General features: G+C 42.4%; 1 protein-coding gene across 2 annotated transcripts in view; it reads left to right on the forward strand.

Moving 5' to 3' along the window:
- ELOVL7 (ELOVL fatty acid elongase 7) overlaps positions 1-24,209 on the forward strand; it is a 107,588-nt gene that overhangs the window by 52,422 nt on the left and 30,957 nt on the right. For both annotated transcript variants that reach the window (XM_030565915.1, XM_030565914.1), the window contains one exon: positions 1,560-1,668. The gene's annotated coding sequence lies outside the window, so the exon portion shown is untranslated. The remainder of the gene's footprint in view (positions 1-1,559; positions 1,669-24,209) is intronic.

Consider the following 24,209-nt stretch of genomic DNA (forward strand, 5'->3'; position numbering starts at 1 on the left):
CTTCAGTGTCTTTCCTCCTTTTTTTCCCTTGCTCCATTACTATATTTTTTTCATCTCATATCTTTCTTTTCTTCTTTCAAACCCTCTTTCTGTGCACCACTTCCTTTCTCTAACTTATCTAATCACTCCTGCTCATCTCCATTTGTGCACTCACACATAGGATTTTGAAATTTGCCTAAAAGCCAGAGAATGAACTGTATCAGCCTAGGGTGACCAGACCTCCCAATATTTAGGTGTATGTCCCATGTCCTGACCGATCTTTGGTCGGGACGCAATTCATCCCGATATTTCACTCCGCTGGCAGAACTGGGTTTTTTTTTGTTTTTTGTTTTTTTTGCTCCGCCGGCGGACCTCCTCCCTGTCCCCCATGTGTCCCGATATTTTCTTCCTCTCATCTGGTCACCGTAATCAGCCATAGATTGATACAGAGTGTGGGGGTGGGGAGGGGAAACAGCAGGAATGAAGTCCGTGCGATTAGGGTGACCAGACAGCAAATGTGAAAAATCGGGATGGGGTGGGGTGGTAATAGGAGCGTATATAAGAAAAAGACCCCAAAATCAGGACTGTCCCTATAGAATCGGGACATCTGGTCACCCTAGAGCCTATGCGCTTTCTATGTGTAGGAAGCAGCAAAGTGCTGGGATCCTTACCCTGAACTTTGCTTAGGTACTCTCAGGGGCGGCTCCAGGCCCCAGCATGCCAAGCACATGCTTGGGGTGGCATGCCGCAGGGGGCGCTCTGCAGGTCGCCGGGAGGGCAGCAGGCAGGCAGCCTTTGACGGCGTGCCTGCGTAGGGTCTGCTAGTCCCGCGGCTTCGGTGGACCTCCCACAGGCGTGCCTGCGGAGGGTCCGCCTGTGGGAGGTCCACCGAAGCTGCGGGACCGGCAACCGGCAGAGTGCCCCCTGCGACATGCCGCCATGCTTGGGGCGGCGAAATGTCTAGAGCCACCCCTGGGTACTCTAACTTTCATAGATGCCTGATAAATTTACAGCCTCTCTATTCAACTCTACAAAAACTGGGAGAAGGACCAAGGTATCTCATAGGGTTTCCCCCATCCCAGAACCCATGAAATGATTTGGAGGTGGGGTTTTTCACTGTCTTACACCTCCTCCTGGCTACTGCAAAGAGAAGGGAGATTCTGCTACTCTACCTTTCCCACTCAGCTTTAACAGCTTCTCTAGTCTGCTATTGCTGGAAGTCCTCTCTCTCTTTCTCTCTTTGTTTTAAAGCTGCAGCAGAGTAGAAATGATATTAAAATTTGTCAGTTTCACTATGGTGAGGATCTGAAAAATAGTGAAAAGTGACAACATTCGAGTTTCCACCCACAAAAGCTTATGCTCCAATACGTTCCTTAGTCTATAAGGTGCCACAGGACTCTGTCACTTTTTACAGTTCCAAACTAACATGGCTACCCCTCTGATACTGTTATGAAACAGATCTTAAATATGTCAAAGACTCATTATTATTTTACATTTAACGTTAATAGTTTCTGTCAAGTTTTTTTTAAATAAAATCGTTTTGTGCCACTTAAACTAAGTTATTCTGCATTCCCTTACAGCCCTGGAAATCAGAACGTGACATCATTGTACTTGTGCATGAGGAGGGGAAAGTGAAACTGACCAGCCAACTTACTTTTATTGTCCAAACTTGAGTGTGATTAAGAAAAGGTAAATGCAACATTAATGGTGAAAATTAAACTTGAATTTTTTCGTATTATTTGATTATTGAAATAAATAAGAGAATTTATTTTGTAAAATTCATGTTTCTTTTGAGAAAGAAAATAGAAGCCAAGAAAGGTAACACAAGACAACTTTATTTTGCATATTCTCTGTCATGCATGCTGTACTCAAAGTGCTTTATGGAACTGAATGATATAATAGTTAAATAACAAAGGGGAAGAAGAATTGAGGTAAAATCCAAGAATAATAGAGATTATTTAAGATAATACAAAACCTGCAGTTTTTCATCCAGATCATGCCACTGGTCTGTCTGAATCCTGTCTTCTTGTTGGAGCATTCTTTGGTTTCAGAATAGAACTTTACCTGCTGCAGAGGTAGTATTGTTTCACTAAAATCATGTTTAATATAGTAAAAGCTGTTTTGTGTGCACTGCTGAAGTATATCTGGAATGGGATTTTATTGGTTTCATATGCTGATGCAACTTTGTTAGCTACATCTTGGCTGCTTATGAAGATGAAGGTCAAACATGGGCTAAGATACATGCATATTTTAAGTGATATTAATGTTTTTTTTAATGAAAAATGGCCATTATGTTTTAAGGCCTGTAACTAACATAACTTAGTTTTGTTCTGCTCTGAAAAGCAGCTCTGTAAAAATAGCATTGATTTTCAATTATCTTGATTTCCGTGTAATGGTGCTCAGAATACCAACGGGTTGAATTTCAGTGGGATTTGGGTGCCTAACTTGCTTAAGCTCCTCAGCAAGATATTCATTTAAATGCCACTGAAGCAAACACAAGGTAGGGTCTCTCTTCATGTACTATGACTCATAATAAAGGTTATCCAGGCCAATTAATCCCTTGGTTCCAACTTTGCAACCCTATGGTTCTCATTACGATAACTGTTCAAACTCAGGTGTCAGTGAATGGAACTCGGTGAACTGTTCTGATGATTCACAAGAAGGAGTGGAATCAAGACTATGCAGAGCTAATGCAGTTAACAAAAGTACAAAGCAGTAAAAATGTACCTTTTAATTTAAAAAAACAACAACCCCCCCCGCCCCAACCAAACAGGAAAAAACCCCTGTCTCCTCTGTGGCAGCAATGCTACCATTACTGCACATTAGTTTAACTTTCCCTCAACTTGTCAGGAGTGCTGGAAGCTCCTGAGAAGTGGGGGGGGGGTCCCACCGGTGCCTGAATCGTGGCCCCCCACACCCTTGTTCTGTTTTTCCCCCCAGGGCGCTGCCCACTGGTTACTCCTCTCTGCCTCACCCTCTTGCTAACCCTTAAGGCAGGAAAAAATTAATGGGGACATGGCCCTGTAGTCCTCCCTCATCCCGCCTGCCTGGTCTGGCCCCTCTGCCCTTGAGAGGAGCTCTTTGGTAGTGGCTCTATAGATTTTTTTACACTGATTTTTACACTCAAGTTTGCTATGTCTGCAAATCACTTGACAGTGGTCATGCAGCTCATGTAATATGACTGCTACTTTGTCCTCCTCTTACCTGTTATGCTTTGTCCATTTGTTTTATAGGTGTGTATTAGTGCCTGCCCCAATTTTTCTTGTATGTGTACACTACCTAATAAAATGAGACCTTGATCCCTGATAGGGATCTCTAGAACTACTAGAAAATAAATGATTCTGAAAAATCAGAGAATAGATGTGTTGAGTGAGGTTATAATCTTGCAAGGTTTATGTATAGGCTTAAGACCTGCATTGAAGTGAATAGGGCTACTCACAGTGCATACAATTAAGTATATATGTGAGTCTTTGCAGGACCGGGACTTAAGAAAATACTACTGTCATAAACAGATAAGAAAAGTTAATAGCACAGAAGTACTTTATATCTCTCTAACTGTAAACGGTTAACAAGTTCAGTAAGCCTGGCTGTCACCTGACCAGAGGACCAATCAGAGGACAGGATACTTTCAAATCTTGAGGGAGGGAAGTTTTTGTGCTGTGCTGTTAGTTTTGGTGGTTGTTCACTTTGGGGGCTCAGAGTGACGAGACGTGCAACCAGGTTTCTCTCCAATCTCTCCAATACAGGCTCTTATAAGTTCAGACTAGTGAGTACTAGGTAGATAAAGCGAGTTAGGCTTATGGTTGTTTTCTTTATTTGCAAATGTGTATTTGGTTGGAAGGAGTTCAAATGTGCGTTTGGCTGAAAGGAGTTTAATTGTATATTTGGCTGAAAGGAGTTCAAATTTGTATTTTTGCTGAAAGGATTTTAATTTGTACTTGTATACTTAGGCTGGGAGAGTGTTCCCAGTGTCTATAGCTGAAAGACCCTGTACCTATTCCATTTTTTTTAAAATTTACAAAGATAATTTTTACTGTTTTTTCTTTAATTAAAAGCTTTTCTTGTTTAAGAACCTAATTGTTTTTTTTATTGTGGTGAGACCCCAGGGGACTGGGTCTGGATTCACCAGGGAATTGGTGGGGAGAAAGGAGGGAAGAGGGAGAGAGAGGCTGATTTCTCTCTGTGCCAGGATTACTTTCTCTCAGGAAGAGTCTGGGAGGGGGAAAGAGAAGGAGGGAGGAAAGTGAATTGTCCTCTCTGTTTTGTGATTCAAGGAGTTTGAATCACACAGTGATCTTCCAGGGTAACCCAGGGAGGGGAAGCCTGGGAGAGGCAACGGTGAGGGAAAGGGTTTACTTTCCTTGTGTTGAGATCCAGAGGGTCTGGGTCTTGGGGGTCCCTGGGCAAGGACCAGAGTGTACCAGGCACTGGAATTCCTGGTTGGTGGCAGCGCTACAGGTTCTAAGCTGGGATTGAGCTGAGAGGAATTCATGCTGGTACGCCACCTTTTGGACGCTAAGGTTCAGAGCGGGGATTATACCATGACAACAACTTTTACCATTACTGTTTACTGTACTCTATGAATATCTTCAAGACAAGAACGCAGCTACATTGAAGAATTCCCTCCCTGTTACTCTTGTCTTCTAACAGAAGAAAGGAACAAGCAATCCCCATTGCAAGGTCTGAAACACCAAGGATTGATTTGTTGTTGACTTGGCAATAACTTGAATTATAAAGTGAAAATTAAAAAATGTCTTAAACTAATGCCAGATTAATTTGATATAGTATTTTAATGTGTTCTTTTTTGGCCTGGATATATTCCATATTGTAGCCCTCCATTTGCTTGTGTTCATATTTTTTTCTCCCCAAGAATTAATCTTCATGTAAGTGAATATTTAGATTTTATTTTATTTATTTTTGTCTTGTCACTTGGAGAATGAAAAACTGGAAGTGTTTATAAGTGGCCAGAATTGATGCTTTCTGACTTGTAACTGTTAGGATTACAGGACACCCAATTAAAAAAAATCTTGAAATATTACCATTGGAGCTGGTTGGGAGAGGCGGGGAGGGATATTTTTCATGAAAAAGTTTGTGGGAAAACTTATCCCTGCTTTTTGTTAAAATTTGAAATACATTTTCAACCCTCTAATGTGCATTTATACACTTCACACAGCTCTTAGTCAGCTATCACCTATTTTCAGCCATTTTTCCTGTTTTCTTTTCTTAAACAAGCTTTGCCTATTGGAAAGGTGTTAGCTCAAACATCAAAATATGGGGTTACAGTTAAGACCTGCTAGTTTTTATGCTGTCTGACATGTATTTGTTCCATCCTGAGGGTGCTGTGAATAGGTCATTGATAATTATGTGGGAATAATGATAGTGTATTTTTTAAGGTGAATATTGAAAGCTGAAAATATTTTTCAAGTTGAACTCCTTTTAAAGTGCACTTTACTCTAATCATTGGATGATTCTGCCTTAAGGATTGAAAAGACTGCATGTTGTTCTCTTCTATGCAAATATTCTGAGTAATGGTATAAAGCTGCTTTAGATTCTCTTGTGGAGCTATTAATGATTGAAAATACATTGCTAAAGTTACGTTCTGTTCCTTGATTTTTACCATGTTTATAAGGAATATTGGTTGGTTTGAGATATCACATTGGAGCTGGATCCCATGTGAGTTTAATAAACGAATTTTTATTTTATTATTAAGGCCAAAAATTGTATTCTCAGCCTGCTTCTGCTGAAATTAATGCCTTAGGTCACTTAAATTTATATTAATGTACCAACAAGACAGAGCCTTTTATTCCATATAAAACTAGGTAGTTAAAAATAAGTCTGCTTACATTTAAATTTTATTACACTTTTTTCCTTTGAGACATAATAAAATTACTGGTAGGAGAATCTTGGAAATCACTTAATGTATATTTTTGGTGTATTATAAATCCAGTCCTTTGACATGTTCTTAATTGTAGCAGTCATTTAAAAATAAACTCTGAAAAATTGAAATGTACAAGTTGTAGGAACTTTCCATATCTGTGGTGTTTTAGATGTGCTTGTAATTGTTAGAACTGGGAGCACTGGCTGTTGGGAGTCTGAAAGGACAGGAAACAGGAAGGAGGGGGGAAGAGTTGAGGAGACGGAGTGAGGGTATGTCTACACTACGGGATTATTCCGATTTTACAGAAACTGGTTTTTAAAAACAGATTACATAAAGTCGAGTGCACGCGGCCCCACTAAGCACATTAATTCAGTGATGTGTGTCCATGTACTGAGGCTAGCATCGATTTCCAGAGCGTTGCACTGTGGGTAGCTATCCCATAGTTCTCACAGTCTCTCCCGCCCATTGGAATGCTGGGTTGAGATCCCAGTGCCTGATGGGACAAAAAACATTGTCGATGGTGCTTCTGGGTACAGCCTCACCCCTCCCTCCGTGAAAGCAGCAGCAGCCAACTGTTTCGCTCCTTTTTTCCTGGGTGAACTGTAAACGCCATAGCACAGCAAGCATGGACCCTGCTGAGCTCAAGACAGCAATCATGGACATTTTAAAGATGTCGCGCATTCTCGTGCAGTCAATGCTGAACCGGGACCTGCAAAATCAGGCAAGGAGGCGGTGGCTACTGCAGCGCAGTGACGAGAGTGATGAGGACATGGACACAGAATTCTCTCAAACCATGGGCCCCTGCGCTTTGGAGATCGTGCTGGTAATGGGGCAGTTTCTAGCCATTGAACGCCAATTTTGGGCCCGGGAAACAAGCACAGACTGGTGGGACCGCATAATGTTGCAGGTGTGGGACGATTCGCAGTGGTTGCGAAACTTTCGCATGCGTAAGGGCGCTTTCATGGAACTTTGTGACTTGCTTTCCCCTGTCCTAAAGCGCCAGAATGCAAAGATGAGAGCAACCCTCACAGTTGAGAAGCGAGTGGCGATAGCCCTCTGGAAGCTTGCAATGCCAGACAGCTACCGGTCGGTCAGAAATCAATTTGGACTGGGCAAATCTACTGTGGGGGCTGCTATGATGCAAGTAGCCAAAGCAATCACTAAGCTGCTGCTACGAAAGGTTGTGACTCTCGGAAATGTGCAGGTCATAGTGGATGGCTTTGCTGCAATGGGATTCCCTAACTGTGGTGGGGTGATAGATGGAACCCATATCCATATCTTGGCACCGGAGCACCAGGGCACCCACTACATAAACCACAAGGGGTACTTTTCCATAGTGCTGCAAGCACTGGTGGATCACAAGGGACGTTTCACCAACATCCACGTGGGATGGCCGGGAAGGGTTCATGACGCTCGCGTCTTCAGGAACGCTACTCTGTTTAAACAGCTGCAGCAAGGGAATTGCTTCCCAGACCAGAAATTAACAGTTGGGGATGTTGAAATGCCTGTTGTTATCTTGGGGGACCCAACCTACCCCTTGATGCCATGGCTCATGAAGCCATATACAGGCAGCTTGGACAATAGTCAGGAGCTGTTCAGCTTCAGGCTGAGTAAGTGCAGAATGGTGGTAGAATGTTCATTTGGACATTTAAAGGCGCGCTGGCGCACATTACTGACTCGCTCAGACCTCAGCCAAACCAATGTCCCCATTGTTATTGCTGCTTGCTGTGTGCGCCACAATCTTTGTGAGAGTAAGGGGGAGACCTTTATGGTGGGTTGGGAGGCTGAGGCAAATCACCTGGCTGCTGATTGTGCACAGCTAGACACCAGGGCGATTAGAAGAGCACACCAGGAAGCGGTGCACATTAAAGAAGCTTTGAAAACCAGTTTCATCACTGGCCAGGGTACTGTGTGACTGTGTTTCTCCTTGATGAAACCCCCCCCCCCCCTTGATTGACTCATTCCCTGTAAGCGCCCCCCCCCTTTCAATCACAACTTGATTTCTAAGGAAATAAAGTCACTCTCGTTTAAAAATCATGTATTTATTACTTAATTATAAAAAGAGGGAGAGAACTGACAAGGTAGCCCGGGTGGGGTTTGGGAGGAGAATAGTAGGGAAGGAAAAGGCCATTAAAAAAATTTCATAATAATGAGAGCCTTTTGGTTGGGCTGTCCACTGGGGTGGAGTGAGCAGGTGCACAGAGCCTACTCCCAAGAGTTCTTACTCGTCTGGTGGGTGAGGAGGCTAAGGAACATGGTGAGGGGGGAGGGTGATTATACAGGGGTTGCAGCGGCACTCTGTGATCCTACTGCCGTTCCTGAAGCTCCACCATACGCCGGAGCATGTCAGTTTGATCACGCAGCAACCCCAGAGTTGCATCCCACCACTGCTGATCTTCCTGCCGCCGCCTCTCATCTTGAGCGTCCCTCCTGTCCTCACGGTCGTCCCTCCTGTCCTCACGGTCGTCCCTCCTGTCCTCACGGTCACTGTCGTCTTTCCTGTACTTTGATACCACGTCCTTCCACTCATTCAGATGAGCTCTTTCATTGCAGGTCACTTCCATGATTTCCAAGAACATTTCTTCTCGCGTCTTTTCTTTCCTCCGCCTTATCTGAGATAGCCTTCGGGATGGAGTAGGGAGGCTAGCAAAATTTGCAGCTGCATGAGGGAGGGAAAAAAGGGAGAGAAGTATTTAAAAAGATACATTTTAGAGAACAATGGTCATACTCTTTCACGATGAACAACACTATTCACCTTACATAGCATATGTGTTTTCACTACAAGGTCGCATTTTGCATCTTAACATTGAGTGCCTGCAGCGTTGGTGTTGGAGATCACAGATGCAGGTCCAGGCAGCAGAATTTGGCTTGCATGCGGCCATGGTAAGCCATTGTCTTTTGTCTTCTGCAGCCTTCATCTATTCAGCGCCCTCCTTTCCCAAATAGCAAGCAAAGCCCGTTGAGTGCTGCTTCTTTCCTGTTAACGTGAAGCAGCAGAAACCACCCCATGGCTGGTATCATAGAAGATCACTGCTAAACACCCACCCTCCCCCCAACTGAGTGGCTGGTAGCAGGAAAGATCCCTGCTAGCCAAACGCGGAAAAGCTCGGCGCCAATCGCACCCCTCCCCTTCCCCCCCGCTTGGCTACCTGCAGGGAAGGATTTCTTTTAAGCCACAGGCAAACAACCCAGTAGGAATGGCCATCTCTGTCCCCTTACTTAAATTCCTGAATTTCAGCCAGGTTACCATGAATGATATCACTCTCCTGAGGATAACACAGCGAGATAAAGAATGGATGTTGCTTGAATGCCAGCAATCACCGGGACCGTACGCAGCTAGGCTTTGTCATGCAATGATACCAGATTAGTTGCTACATGCATGGTGTGGTCAAGTGTCCTACCATGGACGCTGCCCAGAAACCTTCTGCAAAGGCTTTTGGAGTACCTCCAGGAGAGCTTCATGGAGATGTCCCTGGAGGATTTCCGCTCCATCCCCAGACATGTTAACAGACTTTTAGAATAACTGTACTGGCCGCGAATGCATCCCAAGTCCTCAGGGAAAATTAATCATTAAAAAACGCTTGCTTTTAAACCATGTCTTATATTTACAAGGTACACTCACCAGAGATCCCTTCCATGGCTTCATTGTCTGGGATAGTTGCTTGGGAGGGTAATTCCGTCAGGGTGAGAAAAAGCTTCTGGCTGTTGGGGAGAATGGAGTGCTGTGTGCTCTCTGCAAGCTCGTCCTCCTCTTCCTCCTCATCTTCCCCATCCGCAAAATCCTCAGCCATGGCTGCAATTACCACCCCCACCTCAGAATCCACGGATAGGGGTGTAGTAGTGATGGCGGACCCCATAGAATTGCGTGCAGCTCAGCATAGAAGCAGCATGTTTTTGGCCCTGCCCCAGACTTTCCATTTGCTTCTTTGGTTTTCTGATAGGCTTGTCTGAGCTCCTTAACTTTCACATGGCACTGTACTGAGTCCCTGGTGTGGCCTCTCTGCATCATGGCTCTTGAAATTTTTTCAAATATTTTTTCATTTCGTCTTTTGGAACGGAGTTCTGTTAGCACAGAATCCTCTCCCCATATAGCGATCAGATCCAGTACCTCCCGTGCGGTCCATGCTGGAGCTCTTTTTCGATTCTCAGGAGACTGCATTGTTACCTGTGCTGATGAGCTCTGCGTGGTCACCTGTGCTGGTGAGCTCTTCACTGTGGACAAACAGGAAATGAAATTCAAAAGTTCGCGAGGCTTCTCCTGTCTACCTGGCCAGTGCATCCAAGTTTAGATCGCTTTCCAGAGCGGTCACAATGGTGCATTGTGGGATACCGCCCGGAGGCCAATACCGTTGATTTGCAGCCACGCTAACCCTAATCCGACATGGCAATACCGATTTCAGCGCTCCTCGTTGGGGAGGAGTACAGAAATCGGTTTAAAGAGCCCTTTATATCGATATAAAGGGCCTCATTGTGTGGACGGGTGCAGGGTTAAATTGGTTTAACGCTGCTAAATTCAGTTTAAACGCGTAGTGTAGACCAGGCCAGAGTTACAGAGGGTGGAGCAGCAGCTTGGTAAAGGGGTTTCCACTGTAAATACAGTCCTGTTGAAGCTTGTTAGTACTTTGCCTGCTTGATACAACAATACCCTGCTTCAAAGCCTTGCAAAGAATCATTACAGGCTGGGAGGAAATCCCTCAACCTAACCTCACACCGCTTCTCATGAGCTGTAATTAGACAACAAACAATTTGAGGAATTTATTTACAAGGTGTGGTTTTAAAAAACAAACAAAAACCCCAAACAAAACCCACCAGCACTTTCTAAAATGTGAATAGGAAAATAAATTTTGTCCAGTTTGTTGTTTGGATTCTTCTCAACTCAACATTATCCCTGTGACTTCTTCTACTGCATTTTTACAACTATAAGTAATTCAGGCCCAAATTTTGACCTACCTTTAAAATTATCCAGTGGAAAATTACCTTTGGCTGCATGGGATTCCTGCCATTTGTTGCACCTGGTTCCTCCTCATGGAGACTTTCTCTGCATCATTAAACTATGTACTTGCAAGTCAACAGTAGCTTTCATCCAAGAGCCCAGAGCATTAGATAAATTAATGAATTAAAAGTTAAAACAACCCTCAGAGATTGGGAAGATCTCCATTTTTCACATGGTGAAATTGTGTGGTTTTGAGTCCCTTAGCACGTCAATGGGAGAGGAGAGCAGTCTTCATGGGATACATAGTTGAATAGCTTTGCAGTTACATTATGTGTGCGTAAAGACAAACTTACCTCCCTGAAAGTTGGAGGGAAGCTCTGTTTTTCTAGTTGGAGGGAAAAACTTCAGTCTTCTTTCTCCCTATCCCCTTTTCCAGCTGCTGGGAAGCGGTGTATGTGGGGAGTTCTTACATCCCATTTCACTGAATTGGCAAGTGAAATATATACTGTAGGACACGAATTATGACATGGGCTCTAGCAATTGTCAGCATTTTCTAAAAGTATGTAGAATCCTGAAGGAGCCCCTGTAAGCTCTTTGCAACAAACTTTTTTTTTTTTTTCCTTTTAGTATTCTTTTCCTCCATCTGCCTGTCCCAAGTCAGGATAAAGAAGGAGGGTTGGGCGTGGGGCTAGCAACTCCACCCTGTAAAAAATCAATCTGCTACAGAAATGCCAACAATAGAGACAACAGAGACTTTTACCTTGGAAAAAGAAGGGTCTTCAATTTGAAGATGCATGATGCTGGGTGGTAAAAGCCATGAGGAAGCCACTAAGCTGATTACCCTTCTTGCAACCAGAAGGATTACTATAGGCACATGGAACGTGAGGACCATGTACGAGTCAGGAAAGACGGCGCAGGATGCAGCAGAGATGAGGAGCAACAACCTGACCTGGCATTAGCGAGACAAGATGGACGCAAGCGGGGCAGAGACAACTGTTGACAGGAGAGTTGTTGCTGTATTCAGGACATGAAGAGAGCGACGCGCCCCACACACAGGGAGTAGGCTTCATGTTGTCCAAGTAGGCACAGAGAGCACTGATTGGTTGGGAGGCACATGGTCCCAGGATCATCATAGCGTCCTTCAGAACTAAAATGAAGAGGATTAAGATGAATGTTGTTCAGTGCTATGCTCCAATTAATGACAGCGAAGAGGAGAACAAAGATTATTTTTACAACGGACTCCAGAAAATATTAGAGATTCTCCCAAACAAAGACATCATCATCCTTATGGGAGACTTTAATGCCAAAATTGGACCTGACAACACAGGTTACGAACAAGTCATGGGGACCCACGCTCTGGGAGAGATGAGTGAGAATGGAGAGAGATTTGTGTGCACTTAACAACCTGGTCATAGAAGGTAGCATCTTTCCTCATAAGCGGATCCACAAGAGTACTTGGGTATCGCCAGCAGGCACGACAGAAAATCAGATCGATCATGTCTGCATTAGCAAGAAGTTTAGAAGATCCTTGCAGGACGTTAGAGTTAGAAGAGGAGCAGACGTGGCATCCGACTATCACTTAGAGGTGGCCAGATTGAAGTTGAAGCTGAAAAAGAACTGGACAGACACGTCAGACAGAAGAGTGAAGTACAACATCAGCCTTCTGAAGGACCATAAGACCAAGGAAGATTTTGGACTGAAGAATAAGTTTTCAGTATTACAGGATTGGTCCGAGGAAGAGAAAGACAGTGTACTAAACAGATGGCAGAAAGTGAGAGAGACACTAAGGTCAGTATGCCAGGAAGGGCTTGGAATTAAGAAACACCAGCAGAAAGAGTGGATCACAGCAAAGACCTTGATCAAGATAGAAGACAGAAAGAAGAAGAAGGCAGCAGTCAACAACAGCAGAACTAGAGCAGCAAAGGCCAAAGCTCAGAAAGAGTATGCTGAAGCCCACAGAGCAGTGAAGAGGAATATCAGGAAGGACAAGAGAGAGTATGTGGATGAACTGGCAGCAGAAGCGGAGCAGGCAGCATACAGCGGTAATATGAAACAGCTGTATGATACTATCAAGCGACTGTCTGGAAAGTTCAGCAAGCTAGAACGTCCCGTTAAAGACAAGCAGGGAAAGTCTATAACAGGAATAGAACAACAGATGAACAGATGGGCGGAGCACTTTGAGGAACTCCTGAACAGACCAGCACCACCAAATCCACCAGATATCAACTCAGCTAACGAGGACCTCCCAATTAATTGCGATAAACCAACCAGAGACGAGACCAGAAAAGCCATCACCATGATGAAGAATAGGAAGGCGGCTGGACCTGATGACATCCCAGCAGAGGCCATGAAAGCAGACCTGGATGCTTCCGTGGAAATGCTGTACCCCCTCTTTGAGAAGATATGGGAAGAAGAAGTGATTCCAGTAGACTGGAAAGAGGGATATCTCATCAAAATCCCCAAGAAAGGAGACCTTAGCAACTGTGCCAATTATAGAGGAATCACACTCCTGTCGGTGCCAGGGAAGGTCTTCAACCGAGTCCTCTTAGAGAGAATGAAGGATGCCGTCGATCCACAGCTACGAGATGAACAGGCAGGTTTCCGGCAGAACAGATCATGCACGGACCAGATAGCAACGCTTCGCATCATAGTCGAGCAGTCTATAGAGTGGAACTCCTCGTTGTACATCAATTTTGTTGACTATGAGAAAGTGTTCAATAGCGTAGATCGAGAGACCCTTTGGAAGCTCCTTCGACACTACGGCATCTCAGCAAAGGTGGTCAACCTGATCAAGAACTCATATGACGGTATACACTGTAGAGTGATCCATGGAGGGCAGCTTACTAACAGCTTCCAGCTGCAAACTGGAGTCAGGCAAGGATGCTTATTGTCACCACTTCTTTCTCCTCATCATCAATTGGATTATAAAGATATCCACCTACGAGCGTAGGAACGGAATCCAGTGGACGTTGTGGACCCAGCTTGATGACCTGGACTTTGCTGACAACCTTGCACTTCTTTCGCACAGTAAACAGCAGATGCAAGAGAAGATCAACGTAGTGGCAGCCACGTCATCACAGGTTGGTCTTAACATTCACAAGGACAAGACCAAGATCCTTAGGATTAACTCCACTAGCAATGACCCAGTCACATTAATGGAAGCCCCCTGGAAGAAGTGCAGTCCTTCACCTACCTAGGTAGCATCATCGACCAGCAGGGTGGCACAGACACAGACATCAAAGTAAGGATTGGTAAGGCAAGAGCAGCCTTCTTACAGCTCAAGAACATCTGGAGCTCTAGAGAGCTGTCTTTGGCAATAGAAATTCGACTGTTCAACCTCAATGTGAAATCAGTCTTACTGTATGGAGCTGAAACCTGGAGGACAACCAAAACAACCATCAGGAAGATCCAGACTTTCATAAATAGCTGCCTCAGAAGGATTCTCCAGATCCGCTGGCCAGACACCATCAGTAACATCCACCTCTTGGAGAGGACCTGTCAACTCCCAGCAGAGGAAGAAACCAGAAGGAGAAGGTGGGGTTGGATAGGACATACACTACACAAGCAGCCAGCTAACATCACCAGACAGGCACTGCGGTGGAACCCCCAAGGCAAGCGGAAAAGAGGCCGTCCAAGAAACACCTGGCGACGTGACCTTCAGGCTGATAGCAAAAAAAATGGGCTATACGTGGAACCAGTTAGAACAAATGGCCCAGGATAGAGGACTCTGGAGATCTGTTGTTGGCGTCCCATACCCCGATTGGGGTGACGGGCATGAGTGAGTGATTCTTTTCCTCCTACTATAAAAAAGATGCTCACGCTGCACAAATAATGATGCTTGAAAATGGGAAGATCTTTCTGGATCTGAGTCACTCGGGCTAGAAGAGATGAATTTTTGCCACAAGTCCTTTTTTTTAATGAGAAGGCATGGAGATTACGTATTTTATATCCCAAAATATAAGAATTTCTGTACTTTGCAAAGCAGTACAGTTTCTATTACCATGATTTGACAGTGAAGAAACTGGCAATTACTTGGTCAGTCGTACTGTATAGCCGAATGGATAGACTGGACTGGGATTCAGGAGACCTAGGTTCTGTTCCTGGCTCTGCCACTTGCTGTTGTGTGACCTCGAGCAAGTCACTTCACCTCTCTCTACCTCAATGTCCCTATTTAAAAAATGGAGATGATGATATGGACCTCAGTGAACTGCTATGAGATCTACTGATGAAAAACAAGATGTTAGAGCGAGTTGTTAAAATATCTATTACAAATTGTGAATTGATCCTAGACTTTTGTTCATGTTTCCCGAGACTGAAAAAAGTATTTTCAAGGCAAAGAGAGTCGTGGGTTTTTTGGTGGTGGTTTTTGTGTTTTTGTTTTTAAATTTTCTTCTAGATACTTCAGTAGGTGGATGGTTTTTTCACTAATGTAGTTCAGAAGTCTACTTTTTGCAATGGCTAATATTTAGAGGCTTGTGCTTTAGATTAATAGGTTCCAAGGCCTCCTCTGAAGTTGTCTTGCAGTGATGTAGTGACCAGAGCAATAGCTGTTACCATGCTCAGAAGTTTCATGTTGGAATAAAATGATGAAAGCAATGGTGCCATTCTTGGTTCAGACAGTCCTATGTAGAGAGGCAGTGTTGCCTAGTGTTTAGACAACTGGACTGGGACTTAGGAAACCTGGGTTCACTTGCTCAGTGACTCTGGGCAAGTAACTTTCAGTGCCTCAGTTTTCCCGCATGTAAAATAGGGATACTGACCTCCTTTGTAAAGCACTGAGGTTTGTGGATGAAAAGTTGTATATAAGAGGTAGATGCTGTATATGATAGTGAAAACCTGATACTTTATTTTAATTATCTTGACAAATTCTTTGTCGTCCGCTGTATTAGAAAGATTCTAGTGTTTGCCTCTTTGCCCCACCTGATCACTGGTGATTAGACCACTGCTTCCCAAACTCCCTTGGGGAGCTCTGAAGGGGTCATGGGGGAGCCACGAGTGGTTGGGGAAAAAATTTAATCCATACACCTGTTTCTGTTCTTTTCTAAATATGAGGCTATTAAACTAGGCTTAAAAATCACCTGCATTTTATTCATGGGTCTGAGCCTTATGCTGCTGGTGGGGCTGGGAAGATCTCTGTGCCCTCTGTTCCTGCAGGGGATCTTCAGCAGAGAGGCCTCCTGCAGGGGGAAGCATTCAGCAGGAAGGTTTTCTGCTACAAGCCCCCTGCTGGAGCGAAAGGACAAGAACATTCACAGTGGCAGCACCAGCACTAGCAGACATGGCAGGTCCATTATGTGTGGATTTTTGTGTCTTGATACTACAGCAGAAAATACACAGCCAAACTTGTCATTTGTGAAGTATGAGGCCAGGGAAACTACAATGACATTTAGAAACCAAACACCTGGACTTTTTAAATGAGAACTGTGATGGTTTTTCCTTCAGAAACAAAAAGAGTTAAAAGTGGCAATAAGTCATGTCTAATGACAAGCCTTAAAAGCATCTTATGTTGTGGTCAAGCAAATTGCAAAAGGCAAACAAACCCTCACTATTTGATGAGATCCCAATTTCAGTGACAATAAGTATGTAGAATGATGACTGGGAAATGAGCAGCTATGGCACTGAAAACCATTCCTGTTGCAAATAAGAGCACTGTTGACCTTGCAGAAAATGAATAGAATGTGTTGAGAGCCAATATTTTGCACTGCAGCTTGATGATTTCACAGATCTAGCCAACCTGGTTCAGCTTCTGTGTTACCTGATATTTGTCAAAGAAGGTACAGTCACTAAAACACTTTTATTTGGCAAAGCAATCCGAGTCCAAACAGCCAGTGAAAAAATATTCAAGATCCTTGATAAATTCATAGTGGATGAAGATCTGCGTATTTGGGGCTACGCACTGTAGGGGCAGTAACCATGACCTGAAAGAACAATGGGGTTTGTGAGTGGAAAAAAAGAGTCAGCAGCAATTTGGAAACATTGCATGGTTTATTGCTAAGCTGTAATATCAAATAAATTGCATCTTGAAGTACACAAGGCCCTTGATTGTTGTTAATGTTATAAAATCTCAGGTAATGAATACACATTGTTTCAGTGTCAGAGTCTGGCTCTTCAGCAATGATTTCTGTGAAAACTAAACATATAAAAATGGTTTAAACTTGGGAAAACAATTTAAACTCCAGCACTATCAGATTCAACCGAACATTACAAAACTATGCATTTTGAAACGGCCCATTCATCTCACTAGACTCTTAGACTGTATCTGAACATACAAAAAAATCCACATTCTCAAATTATAATTTAAAACCCTGGATTAGATTAGAATATATGATTATATTACAATTATAATATTAAACTGCATGTAATTGAATAGTCAGAAAAACTCATGTCCTCCTTGAATCTAGTGCCCTGAACTCTCGACTCTAGTGACATGAGTCAATGAAAAAAAAAAAGTATTTGGTTGTAGGGCGTCACTCAGGATTTAAAGTATCTGTTGTGGAATCGCAGTGTCATAACAAATTAGGGAACAATGGGATTAACCATACTTAAACACTTGCCCAGTAGGCTCTGTTTCTAGCACGTTGATATTTTTATTTAATGTATTTGATTTTAACAATATAGACTTGTATTGCAGTGCCCAATAGCAACTTAAGTGTGTCCTCTCATCAAGGATATGTGTTTTGGAAATATAGCAGTTGTCTGTCATGTTCTGATAGCATGACATATCCATCTCCTGGTATACTTTATTTGGATGAATTTCTTGAGCTATTTGTACTTGTCCATCTTGGGGAAGGGAAATAACAGTGCAGTATATCCTAGGAAATGCAGCGTTTCTTTGTGGCCAGATCTATCAGTTTTGTCCTTGTATTATGTCAATCTAAATTGATCTGTTTTAACTGTGAAGACATAGACACAGTCCTTTTGTGGCATTTAAGTGCTTAGCAAGAGCATAAAAATTTAAATTCCAACTGTGTGCTCTTGAGGATTGTATTATGAAATGGAAAATATCCGATATCTTTCTCTGATTCATACCTAAACTAAATATATCTTTTTTTTTTAATTACGGCATAGTTTGTCCTGTTCGTTCTAGATAACCGTATTTTTTATTTTTTTTTAAAAACACACTTTTTTTTTCTTAGCAGGAACATTTTAGATTATTTAGACCTAGAAAATTAATGGACATTAACAGTTGCATACAGTCATGCATGCATATATAATATAATCTTTTCCTTTTTGGTACACCTACTGTTTGTTCTCTAGAAATCCCTTTTCCCCTCCTCAACACCATCTACTTTGCATTTTGCTTTAAACTAACCACTGCATATTGATTGACCATGATAGCAGGCATTGTGGTTTACAGTTGAGTTAGTATAGTGAGAACCAGTTTTTTAAAATGTAATATTGTTTTACATTTTACACGCTCAAGTCAGGTTGCAGCTTTGTTTTGTGAAGCAAAAGCTTTCTCCCTTGAGCACATATGGTACCTTTGTATAATGCCTGAGTTCGTGGTAGGCTTGGCTGTATTCTGATCCTGAAAATACATTTCTCTGCTTCACTTCTCCTGCAGAAAGACTCATGTGCATGCACAATTCTGTACTTCAAACATTTGTAACTTTAAAACTACTGAACTGATTTTATTCAGATTTGAATGGACTTCAGTACATGAGATCACAAGGCAAGCGAAACTGGAAGATCCAAATGGAGTGATCAGAATATCATTATGATTGGAACATATGGGCAAAGTGCATGATCTTTGTTTTTTAACTCCCAGAATTAAACTACTTCTGATCAAACTGGCATGGAGAAAATCATTTGGAGTGAAGCCAAACATGGAAAATTTCAGTCCCAAAAGAATTGTTCAAGGAGGATGTGAGCGTCTGGGGAAAATAATGGACAGGGAATGTTTGAATAGAACCAGGAACTCAGTCTGAATTTTCTAGCTGGGAAGAAATATAACTTAAAGTTTAACTTCTGTGACTGTATAACATCAGCCATGAGATTGCATTTGTTTAGGTATTTTTCCAATTGATTCTATTTTAGTTACAGTGCATTCACTAGACATACAGCTCTATGCGCAACTTGATCTGATTGTGAGATGTAGTGATAATGCATGTCAAATGTGGCTAGGGCGGAGCATTTAGTAGAGAACTGGTTGAGGGCCCTTGGCTTCAGGTTGACTAGATGTACCAGTCATGTCAAGGCAATCTTGATCTGTATTTCAGCTTTTGATGTTCCAGTTCTGTGCTCCCTGTAACCAACTCCGAGCATCTTCACAGAACTCTTTGAGCACTGGGGTAATGGGTCTTTAGTGACTATGCCTTATTGACATTTCATCTTCCTAAAGATGAGAAGTGAGTTTTGTTCGTTCAGGAAGGTCTAGCAATGGTGAACTCAAGTTTAACTCAGCAGAGTCCTGCTCAGTTTCTTAATTGTTTTTATTAGAAATAAATAGAGACGAGCATAAACATGCCATAGACTAACATTAATAAATATCACTAGGTAGGCTAGAAAGTTTCTAGTGTTGCACTTTCTCAAAATCCTATAAAGAACTTGTCTTGATCTCCGCCGTCTCTGTCCAGCTCCAGTGTAGCTGAACTGATGCAATGGCCCGGGCCCCAGTGTAGATAAACTAAGCTGTTAATTTGTGCTGCTGCTTAACCCAACTTGAAGTCAGCATAAGCTGAATTGATGCAAATCATAGTTTGTATGATGCAAATCCTGTTTACATTTAGTTTAGACTGTGAAGCTGCAGTGGTTGCTGGCCACCAATGGTTGTAAGTGGGTCAAATCCACATTGCAGACAACGCCTTAACGTAAAGTCACTTATAATTCCTCTCACGTAGGTGTTGGCATCTGTTTCTGACTCTGCATCTGCCTCCTCCATCCCAAGAGATAATTCTCTGTTTTTTATAGCAATTGTATTTTTTGTTCTGTGTTGTTCTCCCTACAGCTGCTACTCATCCTATATCTTGGCAGCTACAGAAGAGTTCTTACACATTACGTAACCTTCCCCTAAACCAGTTTATGAAGATTTATGGCATGATTTTCAGAAGTGCTGAGTACTCAGAGATCCCATTGACATTTAGTGAAATTTGTGGGTGCAAGATAGTTTTGAAAATTAAGCCATTAGTCTTTACCTCATCATAGGAATCACTGATAAGTAATCTCTCCCCATAGGTATATCCCAGGTTTGCATCTCTCTCACTGTTTTTGTGTAAGAAATGCAGCACCCTTGTAGTCTTCAAGTTTTTACTATCTCTTTCATTCTTCTGCTAAATGATGAGTAAACAGAAACTAAGGATTCCGCCTGTTCTCAGTAACAAACAGTTCTTGATGTTTGTATTGATTGGATGTACTCAAAGATGTAATTAGTCACCTATTTACTACCACAGCACTTAATCATTTTAGGTGGAAGGTTTTTTAATGGACTTTTGTTCACTTATAAGCAACCAAATAAAAAAATCCTCTAAAATTATTAAACATGCTCTAAATAAAAGCAAATATGACAAAAATACCTGGAAATCAAAAGTTAAAGGAATATCAGTTTTGGAGAAATTTCTTCCTCTTTTTGCATTGTGTTTCTCCATCTGTATTTTTCCCATACTCTCTGGATAATACCAAATGTGCTGCGTGGATAAAGGGGGATGGGGAAGAGAGAGCTTGTTAACTGTTGACCCACAATTTAGTTTTAAAATGAATCAGCCTCTGGGTCAGGTGCGATAAACTCATACAGGAGGAAGAGATGGAGAATAGAAAAGGTCAGTTTCTGATGTTTACTTCACTGGCTAGTTGTTTGGACAGATCAATCATATTCAGGACCTCTAGTCTCAGAATCACAGCTGTGCTGCCCATTTTGGGATGACATTAGGCGGTCATCTAGTTTCTTTCCACAAGTTCACACCAGTGCAGTGTTTAGCTGCCATGTTGATTACAGTGGCTCTGTGGCAGGGAGCTGGAAGCCCTGGGGTCTCCAGTGGCCCAGCAGGTAAGCTAGTGAGAAACCATGCAGGTTTCTGTCAAAGCGCTGTCTGTATTTCATTTAGAGTTTGTTGAAACCACACTGAAACACTCTGGTTTTGATGAACTGGCATTTTTCAGATGAAAAACTGTTCTGCGAAAAGTCCTGACCTGCTTTAATTATGACTCTTATTTGCAAACCATTTAATTTAGAAGTAATCCTGGAGTTCTTCAGTTCTTCTGAGTGGTTGGCTACACTAGTGAGGGGAGGCTATGGAAGCACTGAGATAAAATTTGTTATCTTTCCTCTCTTAGCTTTACTTTTTCTACACTTAGGGTATGGCTACACTTGAAATGTCAAAGTGCTGCTGTGGCAGCGCTTTGAAGTGTGAGTGTAGTCAGAGCGCCAGCGCTGGGAGAGAGCTCTCCCAGCGCTGCACGTAAACCACATCCCTTACGGGTGTAGCTTGCTGCGCTGGGAGCCGCGCTCCCAGCGCTGCTGCCCTGATTACACTGAGACTTTACAGTGCTGTATCTTGCAGCGCTCAGGGGTGTGTTTTTTCACACCCCTGAGCGCGAAAGTTGCAGCGCTGTAAAGTGCCAGTGTAGCCATGGCCTTAACTAAGGGCTTGGCTACACTCGAAACATCAAAGGCTGTTGCAGAAGTGCTTTGAAGTGTGTGTGTGGTCACAGCGCCAGCGCTGGGAGAGAGCTCTCCCAGTGCTGCATGTACTCCACCTCCTCATGGGGATTAGCTTGCAGCGCTGGGAGCCGTGCTGTTTACACTGAGGCTTTACAGTGCTGTATCTTGCAGCACTCAGGGGTGTGTGTTTTTTCACACCCCTGAGCGAGAAGGTTGCAGCGCTGTAAAGCACCAGTGTAGCCAAGGCCTAAGTTAACCAGAACTAAAAAATGTACCTGAAGAGACACTAGCCAACTTGGCCAAGAGTTGAAATATTCCAGAATTAGAAAAAAGACGGTCAGAGGGAAAACTGAACTCCTCTCAATAAAACCAGCAGTTACAGCCAGCACCCAATTGAAATTTAGAATCAGTTACATAGTACAAATAATACATATGGCTAGTCTACATATTGCAGATTATTTGCATTTGTGTGCTGTGTGACGAGGTGATAATGCAGTTAAAAATAGAACATGCATCCGACAGTAGTGGGTATTCACTCACAAAAGCTCATGCTCCAATACGTCCCTTAGTCTATAAGGTGCCACAGGACTCTTTGCTGCTGTTAAAAATAGTGTTACTACTTGACCATGTAAGCCAGAAAGGTGAAGTTAATATTTTTTGGGTAATGCTGAGAATGTTTGAAGTGTCTAGATTTAATTGCCTTTTGACCTTTGTCCTTTGCATATGACTATGCTCTTTCGTTGAAATGACACTATCAACATCAGAATTTGCACCTGTGTCATAACATGTAAGTATTATTGCTGCCCTTAGGCCCTGATCTTGTAATCAATGTGGGTAGACACTTGTGGTTTTGCAAAAGCCATTGAATTCTGTTGGGCTCTATCTGGGCCCATGTGGGTCTGCAGGATCAAGGCGTCGGATTCTAAATTCTCAAGAACAGAAAAAGCATCTTTCATTTTGTATGGCATTGAACACATTGAGGCACTGATCCTTGTTAGGGCCTTTAAACACAATGGTAACACAAATATTTGACATTGAAAGAGATGATAAAAGTGTGTGTCTGCTTTGTATAGTAAGTTTTGGTGGTTGTGTGGATCTTTCACTCAACAGAGTAGAGGAATCCCCCCCCCACACACACACTTGGATTGTAAAAAAGCCCAAACATTTATCACGGGGATGCAAATATTTGTGTTTAAATTCCCTTGGTGAGATATTTTTAATTTATTTAAAAAAAGATATATTATTTGTAGCCCTTTTCCACTAAATGTTATGTAGGGAGAATAAAGAATGACAAATATTTTTCGCGTGAGTTGTTTAAATAAAGAATGTCAGAAATTCCTAGCTAATGCTTTTTAAAAAGGGAGCAATCTATGCATGCCAACGATTCTAATTACAGTAATCTTTGCTAAGTTTCATCATGCTAATTGAACTATAATGATTGCACTTGGATAGGAACTTCCATCAGAAGATGACCTCCTAACTAAGGTTTGCTTTGCCATTTGTAGCTTGTTTAGGTCATGTATGTACATTTTAGCTCGTGCTATATTTGCAACCAATACCACCTTGTAATAGATTGAATTTTCAAATCTCTGTATAAAAAATAGCAGTTCTGCTAATAAGTTGTAAACAAGTACAAGACATAGACTTCAGTAATTTTGAACTGAAAATGGAGTGAAAGTGAAGAACTAGCAACATATACAGAAAAATCAATTTAAATAAAACTCCCAATGCTTTTATTTTTAAAAAGTAATTATTTTATCCTTTCTTCTAAAGCACTATACAGACGTTTCTCCTATACCTAAAATTCATTAGTAAGTTCTGATGTAATTAGCACCTTTTAAGGTGTAGAATAGATCCAGTTATCAATTAATTAAATAGCCTTATTAAAAATAAACTTACATTTTGAGATCAAGATATAAGGTTTATATCTATAGCATAAGTTGTAAAAGATAACTTATAAAAGATAATTTAAGTGTGACTTATATTACAGTAATTATGCACTGACTACTATCTCAGTACCCTTCATGCTGTATATGCAGGTTGCTGTCATAGGGCTACTGTGTATATGTATTCTGCTGCCTGTGATAGTAACACAGAGCACTAATGTTACACAAGCCTCATCTTCACTGCTTAAAAAAAAAGTTTTATTACCTTGGGGTAACTAGTGGGTCTGAGCTATCCTGAGGTAAAGACTCAGCAAAGACTAGGCACTTGACTTGTAGTAAAACTAAAGTTGAGGTTAACCCCTGGATGGGATAGAGAGCTGGTTACCTTGAATACCTTTTTAAATAGAGAAGACAGGCAAATTAGTGCCACATAAGGCTCAATAATACAAAGGTGGTGTCATGCTAGTAATCTTTGTAGTATTAGGCAGGGAGTGCAATTCCTACATAAGAAGCTTTAGAGAAAAGCATTGTGTAGGAGTTGCTCCCTTCCCTCCAGCTAGCCAGCTTTACAGAGCTCTGAAAATATCTGCTGATAGCTTTGGCTGTGCTGCTAAAATGTCACAATTACACTGGGTTTTAGCCCATGAAAGCTTATGCCCAAATAAATTTGTTAGTCTCTAAGGTGCCATAAGGACTCGTCATTCTTTTTGCTGATACAGACTAACATGGCTATCACTCTGAAATTGGACTCAGGCCATGGCTACACTGGCACTTTACAGCACTGCAACTTTCGCGCTTAGGGGTGTGAAAAAACACCCCTCTGAGCGCTGCAAGATACAGCGCTGTAAAGCCTCAGGGTATGGCTACACTTACATTTATGCAGCGCTGGGAGTTACAGCTGTGTTTGTACAGCTGTGTAGGGCCAGCGCTGCAGTG

This window comes from Gopherus evgoodei, chromosome 6 (assembly GCF_007399415.2).
Source record: "Gopherus evgoodei ecotype Sinaloan lineage chromosome 6, rGopEvg1_v1.p, whole genome shotgun sequence".
In the NCBI taxonomy this organism is placed as follows: Eukaryota; Metazoa; Chordata; order Testudines; family Testudinidae; genus Gopherus; species Gopherus evgoodei.